The 21,483-nt window shown below is 38.6% G+C and overlaps 1 non-coding gene across 1 annotated transcript; it reads left to right on the top strand.

Annotated features, from left to right (window-relative positions):
* The first annotated feature begins 18,519 nt into the window (after positions 1-18,519).
* Positions 18,520-18,647, top strand: LOC127212548 (small nucleolar RNA SNORA17). Its single transcript, XR_007833582.1, has one exon. It is a non-coding gene; the product is annotated as a small nucleolar RNA SNORA17 (small nucleolar RNA).
* Positions 18,648-21,483: the final 2,836 nt, after the last annotated feature.

Genomic DNA, 21,483 nt, shown 5'->3' with positions numbered 1-21,483 from the left:
TTGGAATAGTCTCCAACTCACAGAAGCGATGCTGTTATGATACTTTTTTTTCTTCCTGAAACATTTTAGTGTTGGTGTGCTCCGTATATTACAGACAGCTTTATTATCTGGTTTGCACTTTTGTTCCCTTACTATACTTTCCTGCCTGGGGAAAGGTAATCTGCCATGTCCACCTAATCACTCCAGAAAAGACTTACTTAGGAAAACTCAGAACGAGCAGCTGTAATTATCCTTAGCTTTGTAGCAGACAGGTTTGCTAAGAGGGGACATCTTGTGTGATTATGTGTGGCCTCATCCTGATGGCTACAGAAGCATTGCTCCAGAAAACTGCAATTCTGAGGTTCTTTGCTCCGTTTAAAGTTAGAGTCACGTGTTGTGAGGCTTCTGATGAAAAAAACTACACCTAAAAATCAACAAATGTATGTAGCACTATAACTCACTTAGATCTGTTATCTGATGGGTGCATATCATATGTCATTAAATATAAATATAAAATAGGATAATCAAAGCTGATTGTGCTGGAAGAACAAACAGGAGGAACAGAAAGTGAGTGTCGTCCTGACTGCATAGTAAATTCAGAGTCTGCCTGGCCTACATGAAGCTCTGTTTCAAAACAAACAAAACTAATGAACTGATATATTCTAATAATCTACTGTGTCTTAAATGAAAAAAATTTATGTCAGTGTAAGAAATTTCAAATGTCTGTTTTAAGTATCTTAATCTCAATTTTTGTAAATACTTTATGTGTACTTTTAATTACACTTGGTCATATTAATTTTTGTTCTCTTTGTTTTTTATATATTTTTATATATTTTATTTTTTACTTTTATTTATTTTTTGTATTCCAAGTTAATTATTTTAGATAACACATACTAAGATGAGGTAGGTTTCAAGCCCAAAATAAACACAGAAGAAAAGAAAGATGACCTCTAAATTCTTTTTTCTATCTCATTTCTGGAAAAGCCACTTTCTGTGGAGTCAGGAACAAGGACTAAGCATGCTATTAGGACTAAGTGCATTCTCGACAAGGAAACCACAAAGTACTTTTGTAAATCGATATGGCCTGAAAAAAAATATTTAAAAACCTATCCAGAGGGGAACTGATTTTCAAAGCGAATGAAGAGTAGAAATTTGTCCAGGAAGGAAATGTGCAGAGTCTCTCTTTTACTCAAGATGCCTCTGACTTCTGGTTTTGCCCGAGGCAGTGGAGTGAGACATGCGGACCATGGAAAGGGAACAAAGGCTCAGTAATCCTGAGCCAGCCAGCAAGGCCTGACACCGCCACGACCACAGGCGAGCAAAACACACTGGCTCCCTTTCATCTAGCCACACTCTTTTGTGGAGAATTTTCAGCTGTGTTATAAATGTCACCATTTAAAAGGAACTTTCTCTGTCTAAATCACAATTCTTCTCCAATGATTAGGTCTTCCTATGTGAGAGTTTGGATAAGTACAAATAATACTTACTTATGCTTTAAAAACAGATTTTCCCACACTGTTTTATTTTTCCAAAAGCAACCATGTTATTCAATTCATTCTGTCTTGGCAAACTTATATTCAACATTTTTCCTGTATGTTCTACATAAGACATGGGAAGGGAGAGAACAATTTAGTTCAGAATCATGAAGCTTGAAAGTAACTGGATTATACATATTTATATTTAACCAATAGTCTCTGATCATTCCTCAAACCACTACTTAGTAAATAACTAAACTGCTGGCCCCATGTGTATAGTGGTAAATGAGATCACATCTAGGTCTGAAATATACTCCCAGGGTAATGGTTGCCTCAGTGGAGGAAATTTGAAAATGTATGGAAAATTGAAAGTGAAAGCCATTCCATCATTTTCTCTTAATATCCACAAGAAGAGAAGCTTGTTTTAGAAAGAAAAAAATCAATTGTAAGGGCCAATGTATCTATCAAACATCAATTAAATATTCAAAGGTTTCTATGAGACATGGAAAATAAATAAGAGTAGGAATCAAAGTTTAAAGTGGTAAATCATAAGAACCTAGAATCATCAAAAAGTGGCATTAATATTCTGGCAATAATGAGAATTCTTCCACCTTACTTTCAGTGGCTCCAGACCATCTGTCAAAGTGTTAGAGAGTTAATTTGATACATAATGACGCAATCTTAAGTATTGTCCATTTCCTTAACTGGGGAGACTTTGAAAGCTCTCCTCTTGCAGAGTAATTGCTTTCACCCTGCATTTAGCTTTTTCTGTAGACATCCTGCACAATAGCATGAAATAATGGCATATTTCAATATATGTTTTATTCATTAAAAAATACTGACTAAATAGATATTTTCAGCAAGTAATAAAAGTGTTCCCATCCCATTTAGCTGATGAATAGCCACTTTTCACTTTTGTTACTGTGCATCTCAGTAGAGTTACATGTTTATGGTGTCATTTTTTTAAAAAATCAATAAATTCTGAATTGATTTTCAACCACTCTGATTCCTCGTACCCTAGTATATAAGGAGCAGCAAGGAAATGCGATAGTTACCTTTTGTTCTGTAAGAAACCATTTCAAACCTTGGCAATATACAATAATAATGAAGATTTCAGACATTTGTGTGGTGGGCTCCTCCTGTGTTGGTTTTATTGGTGTCATTTGTATGACTGCATAGAGCTGGGATGGTTCAGATCCATGAGGCAGTGAACCCAGCCACATGTCTGTTGGCTTATGCCACAGCTTAGCTGGGTGCCTTGAGTTTCTTCCACTTGGCTCATTCTTGAGGCCTCCTGACAGGAATTGTTTCTCTTGTTGCTGCATCTGAGTTACAAGACGAATAGACAAAAAGTTCTTAGGCTGGCTGTGGGCTAAGCTCAAGTGCTCAACACCATACTAGGGAGGTTTTGTTGATTGAAACTAACAACAGAAACATCCCAGGTACAAGGAAGTACAGACAAAAGCCCCACAGTTGAAGACTGATCATGAAAACACAGCTGGCCATTGCCTTGGTTGCTTTTCAAGCATATTATATGCTGTTGCATTCATGAGTCTTGTAATTTGATTTCTTTAATGTCAGATTTTTGTTCAATTTTGCTCCCTTCTGTGCATGTTGTTCATTAGCTTCTAATTTCACTTGCATCTGAAGTCATCTTATCAAAGGACTGTTGAAGACAAAGAACTTGCTCATATGAGTCCAAACATTTCAATCAAATAAGTTGATGTAAATTCTTGAAAAATTTGCCTCATAGGGAAGTTATATGGCCCTAACTTTCTTCTAAGGTCGCTTCTGAAATATTATCCCTTTACATAATAGAAATTGGACAGAATTAATATATTAATTAATTAAAGAAATTAGCTGTGATACTGTGATTTCTTATAGTTTCGCTTATCTAAAGCCAATTATATCAGGAGAATTCCTCCTGGTTTATTTCCAGAAAATATGTGTTCCAAAATATACACTATCAACTCAGAAATATAAATGCAATATGTTCAATATGAATCTTGCAGAAGATAGTCTAGAAAATTAATTAACATTATATAATTGATGTAGCTGATTCAATTTTGGAATGTCAATGTTTTCTACCTTTATGAAACATCAGGTTATATATCTACAAGCATAATGGCTTTAAAGATCATTTCAAGGATAACATAAAGCAATTTAATCATATTAAAATCTTAATACATAATTTAATTAAACATATATTAACTATCAGTAGATTTTAGTGTTAGAAATTAATTTAAAACTAAAAGATTTTACATTTTATCTATATCTATTTTTTCCAAAAAAAAAAAAGTCATGTTTTTTCTAAAATAATCCAGATCATGAAAGTTTTGACATTTTTGGAGGGAGACACAATATTTTTTGATATATTAATTTTTAAATACGTATGTCTTGAAGTAGTACGTGCCAGTTGCCAGTTTCACTGAGCCACTGGAGAGCTGCAGCTGAAAGCCATATGCTAATATCCATTAACTATTTATAGCGGAAGACTTTCCTGAATGACATGTCTACAATTGAATCCACACCTCCCTCCATGCCATCAAGTGCTTCTTGCTTTTCTGTTTGAAGAGGGTCATTTTCTTGTTACCGATTAACACCTGTATTTAATCACTTTACATCCGGATCTCTGCTCCTTCCCTCCTGGTCCTATCCTTCCACCCTCCTTCTCCTTGCCCTCTCCTCTTCTCCTCACAAAAGGGAGCCTCCCCACTCCATACAAACCCAGCCCTTCACATCAAGACGCATCGGGACTAGGTGTTTCCTCGTCAACTGAGGCCAAACAAAGCAGCCCAGTTAGAGGAAAGTGATCATAAGCAAGCAACAGAGTCCATGTCAGAGGCAAACCCAACTTGCTAGGGGATCCACATGAAGACTAAGCTGCTCATCAGTTACCTGTGTGTAGGGAACCTAGATCCAGTCCATGCCTGCTCTTTGGTCGGCGCTTCAGTCTCTGTAAGCCCTCCATGAGCCTAGGTTTGTTGACATTGTTGGTCTTTTTGTGGTGTTCTTATCCCCTCTGGGTCAATCTATCCTTTGCCCCGACTCTTCCACAAGACTCCCTGAGTTCTGCCTAATGATTGGCTATGAATCACACCTTCAATCTGTTGCTGTGTGGAGCCTCTTGAGGATAGTTATGTTAGATTCCTGTCCCCAAGCATAGCAGAATGCCACTAACATTGTCATTAATAGTGGAAAGGATTGGCTGTCTCCTACGGAGAAGGTCTCAGGTTGGGCCAGTTATCGGTTGGCCATTCCTTCAATCTCTGCTTGGTCTTTATCCATGCATATCTTGTAGGCAGGGTAATTTTTGGGTTTAAGGCTTTGCAGTTGGGTTGCTGCCCCCATTCCTGTACTGGAAGGCCTTCCTGGCTAAGAGGTGGCCACTTCAGTCTCCATGTCCCCAACTGCTGGGAGTCTCAATAGGCTTCCCAGAAGCCTATTCTGTCACAAGACTCTAGTTGTCTGAACTGAAGAATTGATAAAGAAAATACATTTACATAATATAATACTATTCAGCTATTAAAAACAAAGCAATCATGAAATTTGCAAGCAAATGGATGGAGCTACCTCATCCTGTACGAGGTAACCCAAACCAGAGAGACACACATGGAGTAAGTTCACTTATACATGGGTGTTAGCCATACAGCACAGGATAACCACACTACAATATACAGACCCAAACAAGCTAAGTAACAAGGAGGACCCAAGGGAGGATATTTGAATCTCACTCAGAACAGGAAATAGAATAGACAGCAGAAGTAGTTAAAGTGAGGGAACTGGGTGAGAGAGGGCTTGGGAAAGGAAAGACAGTGGGCGTCATATGTGATGAGAGCTTGGGTAAGAGGTGAGAGGAGTGGGAGAGAGAAGAGAAACCAAGGGTGGAGGGCACCTCTGTAGAACAATCTTACTGTCGTTCACTGGACTGCTATGAAAGCCGTTTACTTTCCCAACAGCTTGAATATATTTCAATAATCCAAGTGGGATATATAAGCCACTGCAGTGGTGCATGGAGACAGAAATCGCATTACAGTTATGCCCTAACCTCTTGTTGCTAAAAAAAGAAATTTTAAGCATTAATTCTACTCAAGAAATATTGTGTCGTAGACATTTTCTGATTTTTATTATTCTTGGAAAAAAAGAACACTTTCCAAAAGTGGAGACCTACTATTACATGTATTTTAAGATAAGATAAACATTTTAGATCAGTATCATGAACTACAGAAAATCAATAAAAAATAAGCTTCAACACATGATTGTGGAATGCACATGCCTATAGTCTGAGGACATTGTATACCTTTTCTTCTGTTTTTGTTGTTGTTGTTGTTGTTGTTGTTGTTGTTGTTTGGTTGGTTGGTTTTAAGAGAGCAAGAAAGAGAAGGAGAGCATGGAGCTACCCATGTAGGGAGATGTGGAGAATTTAGGATGAGGTAGAGGAAGGGGAAAATGCGATGAAAATATAGTTCATACAAAACTAATAAAAGCTACCATTTTTAAAAATAACTTTTTTCATCTTATGTCTTAGTTTGTCTAACTAAATGACTACACTTACTGTAATAAAATATTTATTAAACTATAAAGGAGATGACCATATTAAAGAAAGAGTAGTAAGTTTCTATATCCTATAAAACTTTATTTCATAATCATCTAAACCGGAATACTAATGTAATAACTCTGTCAGCGAGCTCTCTTTTCTTAGGAACATAGAAGTTTCTAAGTGTTATTCCTGAGTAAGACAAGGTAAGATTAAAAATGATTCCTTAGGTAAGCCTGGTGTACACCAGATACTTCATATACATTAACTTCTAAGCTTAATGGCCTCATACTTTCATGTGGGGATCCATTTAAACATTAAAAGGAGCAAAGCGAATCATAGAAGCTAAACTAGCATGGCCAAAGTTGGAGAGTTAGTAGGGAGTGAGAACAAGGGCTTATTTGCTCTTTGATTCCCGTTCCTTAATACCACGATGTAAGTCATTGTTTTTCCAGGCCCTGGAAGAGGAAAATCCAAGGAGTCATGGTCTCATTTGTGGTTGTTTTAGTAGTGTATCTCAAGAGCCAAAGTAAGGGACCATGAGTCAGAAGATCTGGCCACGATTTCCCCAAGTTTACTATAGCATATTGAGTGTGCATCATGGCATGGTTTGTCATTGCATCAAATGATTTAAACCGTGTGCTCTGGAAGATTCCAGATTTGAGCTCTGAGATTCCATAAAATATTTCTCTCTAAAGTTGTATATTCTGTACACTTCAAAAGTTTCCTTGTTGTAGATAAGGATAATTATTTTTTTCATCAGATACAGAAATTAGAGATCATGGTAGGTTTTGGTGTGAAAGAAGTTGACAAGCAATAACAACAGGTATTTCAAAGCCTTCTGTATGGATACCGAGCACTGTATTTCAAAACAAAAGTCCATGGCAATGTAGCTATTTCTGTCTTTATTGGAAATTTCTGTCTCAACTGATGAATGTCATTAAAATTTGAAAGTCCAATATAAAAGTGAGTTTCTAATTTCCATGTTTTATATAATTCAAGGACATATTTTTAGTTAAAATTCACAATGAAAAATCTGAATTAAAATAATTTTGGCAGAAATATTCACAGATAAATTCATCTTTAATAATTTTTCTATTTTGATTCACTCAGTATAAAATAAGCCCATGAATACAATTCTGCTTGACCAAGTTTTACTGATGATAAATTTAAAATAATTTCATTATACAAAAGGTGATACAGTTTAAATATTTCAATATTTGTTACTAAATGTTTTAACCTATATATGACTTTTGCATTAGGACTTTTCTCCAAACACTACCAACCATGAAAAGCCTCTTTTTTTTTTTTAAGTATTTGAGTATTGTGTTAATATTGTATTCATGTGTCTCATAACAAACTACACTAGTATAAGAACATTATGATAGGCAGATTTGGGCCCAGGGGTCCCACTCAAACTATGGCACCAGCCAAGGACAATACAGGCCGTAAACTTCAAACCCCTACCCAGATCTAGCCAAAGGACAGGACATTCTCCACAGTTGAGTGGAGAGTGGGGTATGACTTTCACACATACTCCGGTGCCCCATATTTAATCACGTCTCCTGGATGGGAAGGCCTGGTGTCACTCAGAGGAAGGATAGCAGGTTACCAAGAAGAGACTTGATACCCTATGAGCATATACAGGGGGAGGAAGTCCCCCTCAGGTACAGTCATAGGGAGGGGAGTAAGGGGAAAATGGGAGGGAGGGAGGAATGGGAGGATATAAGGGAGGGGATAACCATTGAGATGTAATATGAATAAATTAATAAGATTTTTAAAAAAGAAAAAAAATAATTTTAAAGGCAGTAAGAAAAAAGCCTCTGACCATTGGCTAGATCTGGGTAGGGGTTTAAAGTTTACCTCCTGTATTGTCCCTGGCTGGTGCCTTAGTTTGAGCGGGACCCCTGGGCCCAAATCTGCCTATCATATTGTTCTACTTGTAGGTTTCTAGGACCCTCTGTATCCTTTTATTTTGCTATTCTCTCATGCGTCTCTCATTTAGAGTCCCAATAGGAGGAGGTAAACTTTAAACCCCTTCCCATATCTAGCCAATGGTCAGAATAATCTCCATAGTTGAGTGGAGAGTGTGATATGACTTTCTCACGTACTCTGGTGCCATCACATTTGACCATGTCTCCCTGGAGGGGAGACTGGTTGCACTCAAGGAAGGGCAGCAGGTTGCCAAGAAGAGACTTGATACCCTATGAGAATATACAGGGGGAGGTAATCCCCCTCAAGAACAGTCATAGGGGAGGGGAATAATGGGAAAATTGGGGGGGGGAGGAATGGGAGGATACAAGGGATGGGATAAACATTGGATGTAACAAGAATAAATTAATAATTAAAAAAAAAAGCCTCTAGTCCCTCCTGCTAATACATTGTTCCAAGGAACAAAATGATAACATTTTCAATAATATAAAAACCCATTTGCTTTCTTTCATTTTCCCATTGGGGATGGCCCAGCCCATTTTCAGTATATTATGTTTGTTGTGCCTGCTTATTTCAGGACTCTGTGTGTGGCTAAGGCTTCAGTAACATGCTGGGTACCACCCACTCCTCAACAGAGCTTAGTCAGGCATAATCGCAAGCATGCTCATCCACCGAAGCACCGAGTCAGGACATGTTTTCAAACTGATGGAAGAAGGGATGATGCCATGGAAAAATTCTGCATCTTTCTTCTTTACCAGGGCAAGTTTGTCTAACTGGAGCTGACCCAGAAACAGACAAAACCGTGAGGTAGAAAAACATGCTATATTTGAAAGAAACTTCAGCATTTAATTTTAGTCATATAGAGATTATGAAAGTTATTGTAAACTAATCACCTAAGCAAGAATGCCTCATATCTGTGGACATTTTTAATACCGATAATGTAAGAAGACTAATAGCATCTAATAAATATTAACTAGATTATTTCACCATCAATGGCTTTGACAGCATTATATCAAAAATGCATTTAGTGCCAAGTTTTTTTTTTAAACTGATGTTTTTATTTTTCCTCCAATATCTTTCTATACACCTCCAGCCATGCAGTCTTCACCAATGGATAAATATTATAATTTTGGAGAGTCTCAAGCCTGCAACAGATTGAAACATATTCTGAGACCCAGAGCCAAACATCAGGTGGAGCTCAAGAAAGTCTTGTGAAAGAGTAGGGAGTAGTGTCAACTCACCTAGACTCATAGAGGCTTGCAGAGACTGAAACATGAGACACAGAACACGCATGGACCAGACATAGGCCCTCTACACATATGTAAATGATGGGCAGCTTGGTCTATATGTGTGTCCACTACCAAGTGCATCAGGGGTTCTCTCTGACATAGACTCAGTTGCCCTCTTTTGAATCACTTTCCCCTAGCTAGGCTGCCTTATCTGGCCTCAGTGTAAGAGGAATCACTTAGTCCTGATGTGAACTGAGGTGCAGGGTTGGCTTGAACAGGGTTGTGGGTGGGTTCGCCTTTTCTGAGAAGGGGAAGAGGAAAGGGGAAAGGGGAAGAGGCAGAGAAGGTGGGACAGGGTGTAGAGGAGAGAAGGGGCTGTGATAGAGATTTAAAATGAATAAATAAATAATTTTTAAAAATCCACTACAAAGAAAACAATGTAGTCACAAGATCTTTACTATTGTTGAATTACATGTTACTAAATGTTCCCAATTATCTTTAAATTTCATAGCCTCTACACTCTCACAGAGCATGTTTAAGGAAAGTTTGGAGTCTTGTCGTTTTTGCTGTTGCCGTCTTTTTCTTAGAACTGTCTCTTCACCAAAACTAGAAATCAACACGAACAGCAAAAATATGCTTACAAAATGGAAATAAAACATAATAACAAAAACATTGTCATAGGATAGTTGATGGCCCTAAAAGCCCAAGGATCCTAATTAGGCAGGAGCTGGGCTCGGCTGCATAATTACGTAGACAACATTGGTTATAATGTCTTGGAGATTAGAGCAATCATGTTCCTCAAGAACCACACAGTTCATAAACCAGGAAACAGAAAGAGTTGATCAGAGTGCTGTTAGAGTCTGGTACTATTTAGGGCACATAACTTTCTTCACAGTCGTTTTTGCTCTGAAAAAAAAAAATGTGTTTCCATCCCTTATATTTGAAAATAGAAGAGACCACCTTAGCATAACAGACCCCTGGGTGCATTGGGTGCATTCTTTAAAGTGAAATGGTTAACTAAGGTGAAAATTTACTGAAATATATTCTCACAACCTGAAAAGATGTTATCTGGACACATACTTTAGGAAGAGATAAGGTTTCTATCAAGCATGGAGCAGTTTTCACACTATACCAAGCAAGACATAGAGGATTTAGCTCAAAAAAGTGGAAGACACACAAGCTTCTCAAGCTGTAAAGAAAGTACTATCTGACTGATACTAAAGACAAATATGGTTGGCACAAAAATAAAAACTGGAATGCTGAAATATTTATATGAGTGAAAGGAAGTGTCTACTGCATGATACTTAAATATGATTTAGTGATCTGCATGGGGTGTAATATAACAGTACTGATACTTAAGTAAAATAACTGTAAATGTAGAAAATACAGGAGAAAGTAAAAAGTAAGAATAAATACATACTTAAATTTCAAATGTATATTATGACAAATATATATAGAGAGAGACACACACACATATACATTTAGATTTTGAAAATTAAATTCCAAAATATTTCTTATGGAACTATGAATAAATTCAAACAAAAATGAATCTTTCTAATGATACTTATTTTTTTTATTTTGAGATTATATAATTATATAATATAATTATAATATAACTAATCATTTCCCCTTTCCATTTTCTCCCTCTAAACTCTGCTACATATCCCTTCTTGTTATATCTCAGTCCATTTAAAAAGTGGTAATAAAAAGGCTCCAAATCACTCTTATTAATACCTACCATACTCCAAGGAATGAGATGAAAGCACTTTCAGCCACCTAGAAGCCATTTTCTTACTTTTCTTTTCTCTTTGGGAGTGGCCTGGTTCATTATCAGTATACTATGTTTGATATGTCTGGTTCTATAAGTTCAGGGTTTTTTTCTATTAATTGTTGTTACGTGCATATATCCATGTTTATATAGATATATATTCCAAAATATAACCTGGTCACTCTCTATAATGTGACTTGTTTCCTGAGCTGACTGTTTGATATTGGATAATTGGTTGGCGTGCTCCTCCCTGGGGAGGACTATTTCTCCCACTCTCAGCATGCTCCCTTGCCTTAGTTGTGATGTTGAGTTTATTGAAGTTAATTATAAGGAAGAGCATGAGATGAATTTACTTGTAGGGACACAGATGTCTCATATAGCTGAAGAAGCCAGCCAGGCATAGAGGTGATACCACTGGAGTTCTCTATATTGCATATAGGTAGCTCCAATGACAGATTTCCATTGCCCAACTACTGTTTACTGTATGTTCAAATTTCTAGATGAGCCTTTGACTCTTTGAACTTTTTTGTGAATTTTTCTAACATGTTTTATTTTAATTAACCTCTTCTCCTTATCCAGTGTGACATTTCAGTATGAATCAACAGACCAGGGCAGCATAATGATTTTCAATAATAGGGTCAACCAATGTTTCTATCTTTTCTAGACAGGACAGAACAGGCTGTGCTCAGAAGACATGACAACTGTGGTTGTCTGTAAAAGGCCTGCATGAGAAAAATCCAGTCAGTACTCCTGCAAGAAGTGAGAATAGGCTTCCATGCCCCCAATCTTAACTGAGATCCTAAAGATAGTTCATGGCATCCCAGGGAGGGAGAGTCACTTTTAAGACTGTGGCCCCATGTAAAGATGATGTTACATATCTTTATGCCAACACTCAGGATCCAGATATAGGTGAATTTCTACTAGCTTGGGGCCAGCCTGTTCTTCATGGTGATCTCCAGACCATCCAGAATATTTAATGAGGCTCTATATAGAAACAAACACAAAAGTGATGCTGGACATGCTACCACATCTCAATACATGGCCTCAAAATCTTGAGTATGGCAGCATAACTAGAGTCTGTGTTTATTAAAAATGAAAAGAATAAAAGTTTGAGGGGATGAGAGGTTGGATGGAAATGGAGGAAGGAGTATAAATAAATATGAGCAATATATATTACAGGCACATATGAAATTTTAAAAGAATAAAAATATCCTATTGGAAATATTAAAAATAAGATTCTAGTTCCAGGCCCATGTGTACAGATAACAGCCGGTTTGATGTGGTCATACAAAGTTATACACAACATGTAGACAGAATGTTGAGTCCTCTCCAAATGATTTTGCACACCTGCATGCATTATTTATTTCTTAGTCTGTATATTAAGAAAATTAAATGTCTATATTTTTCTGTGAAAAAAATAAGCAAATCACTGCTTCTTTCCAGTCCAACTATACACCCCCTTTTTTTATCACTTACGAATGACTGACATTGTAAAAGTCAGGGGATTTTAGAGATATAATAATACAAACATTGAGTTAAATATACACTATATTTAGTCTATGAAAATGGCATAGTTCACCCTAACCCCCATCACCTGCCATTGCTAGGAGGCCTATAGAGGGCCCCAGCAACATTCAGCACAGGGCTTCCTCTATTTCCTACCTGCCTGATCCACCTGGGGCACAGCTAACAGAGGTGAGTTGTACATTGTGCCCAACTCCTTTTGCCTGTCATCTCCAAGAGGCCTACAGTCCTCATCACCTGCCATCCTGAAAAGGCCGGTGGGGGGCACCAGCAACATTCAGTGCAGAGCTCATTCATTCTCCTCCCCAACTAGGGCACAGCCAGTAGAGTTGAAATGCACTCTGTCCCTAATCCCCATGACTGGCCATCTTGAGAAAGGCCTGTGGGGGCCACAAGGACAGTTAACATAGAGCCTATTCCCTACCTGCCAAATCCACCTGGAGCACAGACAGCAGAAAAGAGGCCTGTGGGACCCCAGGATTGTTCACTTCCACCTGAGGCATAGCTACCAGAGGTGAGCAGCAGGCTCTTCCATGAGTTCTTTTGTCAGGCCACAGGCTCTATCTGACTCCTGGAGGAGCCCTGCATCAGGAACATTTGGCTAACACCAAGGACAGCAAAATAGCTAGAGGCCAGCATAAAAACATAATCAATAAGAGCCAGAACAATATGGTACCACCAAAGCAGATCTATCTTTCTACAACAAACTCTGGATATCTCAAAAAAACAAAGGTTATAAAGATGATACAGGCCTTTAAAGAAGAAACAGATAAATTCTTTAAAGAAAGGCAGAAAAACACAATTAAACAGATGAGGGAGAAGAATAAAACTGTTCAAGACCTGAAAATGGAAGTAGGTGCAATAAAGAAAACACAAACTGAAGAAATCCTAGAGATAAAAAATCTAGGGAAAAGAACAAGAACAACAGACATAAGCATCATCAACAGAATTCAAGAGATGGAAGAGGGAACATAAAGTGTGAAAGATACGATAGGAGAAATTAATCCAGCAGTCAAAGAGCATGTTAAATCTAAAAAGTTCCCAAACAAAACATCCAGAAAATCTGGGAAACTATGAAAAGACTAACCTAAGAATAATGAGAATAGAGGAATGTGAAGAGTCAGGTTCCAAGGACCAGAAAATATTTTCAAGAAAATTACCCTAATTTAATGAAAGAGATGACTATAAATACACAAGAAGCATACATAACACCAATTAGGTTGGACCAGAAGAAAACCCTTCCCATCACATAACAATCGAAACACTAAATCCACAGAACAAAGAAAGAATATTAAAAGCTGCAAGGGAAATAGGCCGAGTGACATACAAAAAGAAATCTATTAGAATTACACCCAACCTCTCAACAGAGACTCTACAAGCCAGAGGGGCCTGGACATATATCTTTCAGCCTCAAAAAGACCACAGAGGCCAACCTAAACTGCTATACCCAGTGAAACTCTCAATTGCAATAGAAGGAAAAAAATAAAATATTATAAGAAAAATAAAAACAAATTTAAACAATGTCTGTCCACAGGTCCAGCCCTACAGAAAATACTAAAAGGAAAATACCAACCCAATGAGGTAAACTAAATCCAAGGAAACAGGATATAAATAATTCCACAGCAGCACAAACAAAAGAAAAGAAGCATGCACAAACACTAATACCACAAACATCAAAATAATAGGAAGTAACAATCATTGGTCATTAATATCTTTCAACATCAGTAGATTTAACTCATTAATACAAAGATATAGGCTAACAGCACAGATGTGAAAACAAGATCCATCATTCTGCTGCATATTAAAAAAATATCTCAGAAACAAAGATAGACATTATTTCTGAGTAAAAGGATGGAAAAAAGGTTTTCCAAGCAAATGGATACAAGAAGCAAGCTAAAGTAGCCATTCTAACAGCTAATAAAATAGACTTCCAACCAAAATTAATCGAAAGAGATGGTGAAGGAGATTTTATACTTATCAAAGGAAAAATCCACCATGATGATGTCTCAGTTCTGAACAGATATGCTCAAAATGCAAGGGCATCCACATTCATAAAAGAAACATTACTAAAACTTAAACCAAACATTGAGCCACACACACTAATAGTAGGAGACTTCAACATCATGAACATATCAAGACAAAAACTAAACAGAGAAATACTGAAACTAACTGATGTGATGAATGAAATGGTCCTAACAGATATCTAAAAACATTCCATCAAAACACAAAAGAATACAACTTCTTCTCTGTACTTAAAGAAACCTTCTCCAAAACTGACCATATACTCAGTCACGAAGCAAGTCTCAACATATACAAGAAATTAAAATAGCCCTCTGTATATTACAGACAACCATGGATTAAAACAAAAACAAAAGAAAGCCTAAAATCTCATGGAAACTAAACAACTCACTACTGAACAACTACTGGATCAATGAGTAAATACAGAAAGAAATTAAAGACTTTCTAGAATTCATTGAAAATGAAAGCACAACGTATCTACACTTATGAGGCACAATGAAAGCAGTACTAAGAGAAAAGTTCATAGCATTAAGTGCCTTCATAAGGAAAATGGAGAGATCTCATAGTAGCAATTTAAAAACACACCTGAAAGCTCTAGAAGAAAGAGAAGCAAATATAGCCAAGAGGAGTAGAAAGCATGAAACAATCAAACTCAGGACTGAAATCAATAAACTACAAAGAGTACAATACAAAGTAATGAACAAAACCAAGAGCTAGCTCTTTGAGAAAATCAAGAAGATAGACAAATCCCTGATCAAACTAACCAAAATCAGAAATAAAAAAAGAGACATAATGACAGACACTGAGGAAAGCCAAAGAAGCATTAAGTCATACTTCAAAAATCTGTACTCCACAGAATTGGAAAATCTCAATGAAATGGACAATTTTTCTTGATAGATACTACAAACCAACATTAATTCAGGATCAGGTGATAGGAGAGCAAGGGTGGGAGATGAGAGAGTTGGGAAAGGGAAGGGAAACTAATGGAGGGAACTTCTCTAGGACAAGCTGGAGACCTGTGACAGACTAGGCTCCTGGGGCGATATGGGGCTCAATCTAGCTAAGACCCCTAGCATCAAGTGGGATATGGAGGCTGAATTGAACACCTCTTACAGCCTATTGATTTAGAAGAATTGAAGTCTCCACCTCCTACAGCTAGGCAGGACTTCCAGTGGAGGGAGGAAGACACCAACCCACCCACAAAACCTATAACCCAAAATTTACACTGCCTGCAAGTATGCAGGGATAAAGGTAGAGCAGAGATTGAGGGAAGACACAAACATTGACTGTCCTAACTTGAGACCTACCCCATAGGAGAGAGCCAACCTCTAACCCTATTAAAATAGGGTCCTCTTTGCAGACAGGAGCCTAGCATAACTGTCTTCTGACAAGCTCTACCCAGCTGCAGATCAAAGTAGATGCAGAGATCTACAGCCAAACATTAATCAGAGCTTGGAAATCTTATGGAAGAGTTGGGGGAAGGATAGAGTGACCCAGAGAGGAAAAGAACTCCACAAAAAGATCAACAGGGACACCTTACCCAGGACCATGGGGGCTCGAGAGACTGAATCAACAACCAATGAGCATGTGTGAGCTGGACCTATGTCCCCTACACATATGTACCTTATGGGCAGCTCTATCTTCATAAGGATCCCCTAACAATTAGTGCTAGCCTGTCTCTGATATGGATTCTATTGCCTGTTATGGAGCACTTTCCCTTGCCTACCTGCCTTGCTGTTCTCCAGGGAAACATGATGCACTTAGTCCCCATGTGACTTGACATGTTGAGTGTATTGGTAGAGGGAGGCTAACCTTTTCTGAGAAGAGAAGGGGGAAAGTAGAAGAATGTGTGAGAGTGGGATGGGAAGGAGAGGAGAGAAGGCAATTCAATAGGGATATAAAGAGAATAAATAAATAAAAATTTAAAAGGTAAAACTAAAAAAAAGAATTAAAAATAAAATGGTACACTTCTGCATGGTTTACTTGTTCCTCTTACAATAATCACCTGCTCAGTTTTGAATATAAGAATACTCTTATGGCGCCGGGCATGGTGGCACATGCCTTTAATCCCAGCACTTGGGAGGCAGAGGCAGGTGGATTGCTGTGAGTTCGAGGCCAGCCTGGTCTACAAAGTGAGTCCAGGACAGCCAAGTCTACACAGAGAAACCCTGTCTCAAAAAAACCAAAAAAACCAAAAAACAAAAAAAAAAACAAAACAACAACAACAAAACCCAACCACCTAACCAACCAAACAAAAAGAATACTCTTATGATAATTTTACTACTGCCTAATGGGACTAGCATAGGGCCAAGACCAGGGAAATGGAACGAGAAAGTACCATACAGGAATAGTGGAGGACAGACAATTTTGACATATTGAGTCCAGAGATTCACTGTGTGGAAAACTCCTTGAAACATTTATTTTTTAACTAATTAAACAGACTGGGTACAGTTTTATAAACATCCACACATATCTTATTTGTGTATAACACTGCTAAAATTTAAGAAAGAAAAATCATTTTTACAGTCTCTCTCTCTCTCTCTCTCTCTCTCTCTCTCTCTCTCTCTCTCTCTCTCTATCATATTTTTAACAGTTCTTATATGAAGATATCACCAAGCATCCACCAGGGAAAGCCAGCTCGGCAGATAAAGATATCTACCAACGGGCCTGATGACCTGAGTTTGTTTGTGCTACCCACATGATAGAAGGCAAAAACTGAATCTCACAAAATTTATTCTGACTTTCATGCACACACACATGTGCACACACACACACACACACACACACACACCCAAGCACATACACACACATGCACCCACATACACACATGCACACTCATATACACTAGATAAATTATAATAACATTTTAAAATTATATGTCTGGAAGAAACAGAATCATGACATTTCAAACCTTAGTGTATTTCTTGAGTTTGTTTGTATTTTAAAATAATCTTGGTAATTTTAAGTGAATGCTGACTGAGAACTCTCGTTTATGTTTTTTTTGTTTTGTTTTGTTTTGTTTTTTTTTTTTTACTTCTGCCTATATGTTGATTTTCATGGAGGACAGCAGCATTAAAAACTGGCCAATCCTATATACCCTTGTATGCATCTAGCAAGACCTCACCTCTGCAAACAGAATGGAAAGCACAACTCCATAACAGCTAAGCAATCTCTTCATTACTGCGTGCCTATCTCTGTATGATGTCGTACATAGACGTGCAGGCATGTGTGTTCTTCATTACTGCGTGCTTATCTCTGTATGACATGTACACTGATGTTCAGGTGTGTGTGTGTGTGTTCTTCATTACTGCGTGCCTATGTCTGTATGATGTTTATGTAGACGTGAAAGCATGTGTGTGGGGGTCAGAGCTCAACCATGTGAGTCAGAGTTTTCCTTCTGTCATGGGATCTGATGATCAGTCCTGAGTCACTGCTCATGCACATCATATCAAGTACTTTGACCCTCTGAGCCCATCTCCCTGGCCTTGACTTTTATTTCTCTTCATTTTTTCTCGGCTTGAGTATGAAGGGGAGTCATTAAAAGCTAAACTACATAGCTGAAGAGTTTGCAGAGCTATACTTATTTTTTTTTTTTTTCTATCAGATAAATGGACATCGTCAGCTTTCAGCTTACTACAGGAAGTTAGTAGTTTCAGATTTTCTCGGCTTGGTGAGGTGCCAGGGCATTTAACAAAATCACAGACCAGACAGCAGTCTTTCTATTTCTAACATACAAAATACTTTTCTGTGGTTTTTCTAAATTTTAACTAATAAAAAATTTTGTGAATGGTTTCAGATACAGAGTACACACTATAATTTTATATAAGTAGGATAAAGTCAATTTACATAAGGCAAGTATCCTACATTGCCTACAGAGAAATCAAAAGTAAATTTGAACAGTCATATCTCACTTCATATATGCCTGTGATATTATAATAAGTAGACATAACTGAAAGGACTTTAAGTTGGATTACATATTTAAAAAATTTGGTTCAATATGAGAAAATAAGAAAAATAGAATGTTGAAAAACTCATTAAAAAAATACATATGTTGTCTCTGCCCTTAGAGGTGTTGCAGGTGTAGCTGCTCTGTCACAGGTGTAAATAGGTTTCAGAGAAGAGTGGGTATGTGTACAAACAGCGTTCTGACCTATGAACATCTGAAGGATTAGCTGACCAATGCTCCCTGAAAAAAGATAGCTCAATCCTACTACCAGTCTGGTGCCGTGCAGGCTCATATTGCACAAGTGGGACATAGCACTCTCGAGACCAGTCCTGCGATGACCCCAGAAGAGCAAGGAAATGGTGGAGAAAATGCAAGAGAAAAAGAAACAGAAGGATGTGGGCACAAGGAAGAGAGGCAAAACTGGAGACTCAAAGGTAGTGAGGGACAGCGTGATGTGAGCCGAGTGTTGTCATCTGGGACCAAGGTGGGTCCTTGCCTGTGCTGCCATTAGGGGCCAGATCTGAGTCTGTGAACCTGCAGAAGCAGAAGTCTGTTACCACCAAACTCTGGTCATATGTCCCTGGTCTGGTCTGGCACCTGGAGACATGTTGGTGTCTGAGGGATGTGCAGAAATGGCCCAACTCCTCAACTGAGCAGATGGAGATCTAGCTCTGGAAACATAAGAATAAGAAAGCTGATCCCACCTCTAGCCAGCTACAGTCCTGGGGGCCCTGGTCCTGAACCTTGTAGGGGTTGCAGGTGAGCTGGCCCTGAGGATACAAGCATGGAAAATCTGGTCCTACCACTCATCTCCTATGCAATGACATGGACAAGGAAGAAATAGCCTCCTCCCTACTCATCCCTCACTACCTGCCATAGGCAGGAGACATGGCCCTGGGATCATGAAAGCAGTAGAGATGGCCCTGCCCCTCACCAGCACAAGCATTCTGGAGAGCAGGCCCAGTATTAAGTTTGGGCAGCACAGTAAAGCTGACACTAGCAATGGAGACAGGGTTGAACCAGTCCAGAGGACATGACTGTGGCAGAGGCAGCCCTGCCTCTTCTCTGCTCTGTAATGGTGTTGATGAGAGAGAAATATGCTCCCTTCTCCTTTGCCATCAGTGGGTGGAAGAGTTGGCTCTGAAGGAGTCCTGAGAACAGGAGAGTTGTTTCTGCACCTCACCTTGATAGCCGGCCCTCACTGTGAGGAAGGGGTTGCTCAGGTGAGCCTGCCTCTAGGGTGTAAGTGTGGGAGAACCAGCCCTGCCTCTTGTCTGCTGGGCAGTGGTATAGTCAAGGAAGATAGAAACCTTTCTCCCATGCCTAGTCCCTTGCCAGCTACGGTAGGCAGTAGAGATGGGCCCAGGGTCATGAGAGTATGAGAACTGGTCACAGCCCTCACCAACTGCAAGACTCAGGCCACGTTCCACCTGGACAGCAAGAGTAGAGCTGACCCTTGTTGCAGGGATGGCTGGTGAGGTGGTCTCCATGGTCTGAGAGTGGGATAGCAGGCAGGTTGATCAGCTCAGACACCTAAGATACCTCAGATAACTAGATGCAGGGCTTTGAATTGGCCCACCCCAATATGAACTGCTGAAGTGCATGAAGATGCTAGTCCTACAGATCCAAAACTACAAGATTTATATATTACAGGGCAATAAAAGGATATTCAAGATGAGTCTTACTGAGGTTGTTCCATTGTTGATAGAATAGCTGAAGCCAGAGGCCTTGTACCAAGCCCATGAGCCGTGAGGCAATGAACACTACCAAGCAAAGAAGTGTGCACAAATGGTATACTGCAATACAATACAACTTCCACAAGATTTGTTTTTCTTTGCTGTGGGGGAGGTTTCAAGTGTGGAGGGTGGTGGGTACAAGGAGAGGGGGAGATGAGTGGATTTGGGTACATGATGTGAAATTTTCAAAGAACCAATAAAAGGTCCAAAAAGAAGAAGAAGAAACTATGATATCATTATTATATTAAAGCTTCTATAAAAATGTATGGACAAGTCAGATAGTAAAAATTATCATAAGCATACACTGACAGTTCATATAAGATGCAATGTAATGCTGAGGAAACGGAGAGGTTTCATGTGAATAGTGGTCACGAGATTCTGCATATCGGGCTTATAACCAAGAAGCTTAGATAGAATATTATAAACGAGACTGAAACACATGGGTGACATATTGTGGTTAGAAGCTTAACTGAATATAAACGATATAAATTTGAATCCATTGAAATTTATTAAATATATTAAGCTTATTAACTCTATTAAATATGTGTGCATATTTTCTTCTTCTTTTTATTTTTATTTTTATTTTTTATTTAATTAATTTATTCAGATTACATCTCAATTGTTAGCCCCTCACTTCTATCCTCCCATTCCTCCCTCCCTGCTTCATTCACCCTATTCCCCTCCCCTAAATCTATGACAGAAGGGGACATCCTTCCCCACCATATATATGGTCACAGGCTATCAAGTCTCATCCTGGTAGCCTGCTTATCCTTTCTCTGAGTGCCCTCAGGCCTCCCTACCAAGAAAAAATAGTAAAATATGGGGCACCAGAGTTCATGTCAGAGTCAGTCCTCCCTCTCAGACAACTGTGGAGAATGTACTGTACATTGGCTAGATCTGAAGAGGGGTTCAATATTTACTGCATGTATTGTCCTTGGTTTTGGAGTAGGTTGAGCAGACCCTCCTGGATCCAGACCTGCCCATCATGACGTTCTTCTTGTGGATTTCTAAGAGCCTCTGGATCCTTCTATTTCCCCATTCTCCCATATTTCCCTCATCTAGAGTCCCAGTAGGAAGTCCCCACATCTATCCTAATCTCCTGGTAAGTGAAGACTTTCACTGGACATCCCTCTGTAAGGCAGAAGACACTGCAAGAGAACAAAGCAAGAGCCTACAGATTGGGAAAAGATCTTCACCAACCCTACATCTGACAAAGGTCTAATATCCAAAGTATATAAAGAGCTCAAGAAATTAAACTACACCAAACCAAATAACCAAATTAAGAAATGGGGCTCAGAAATAAACAGAATTCTCAACAAAGGAACATCGAATGGCTGA

Source organism: Acomys russatus, chromosome 30, assembly GCF_903995435.1.
Source record: "Acomys russatus chromosome 30, mAcoRus1.1, whole genome shotgun sequence".
NCBI classification, from domain to species: Eukaryota; Metazoa; Chordata; class Mammalia; order Rodentia; family Muridae; genus Acomys; species Acomys russatus.
The sequence above is the reverse complement of the archived record's forward strand: the minus strand, read 5'-3'. Positions and strand labels throughout refer to the sequence as shown.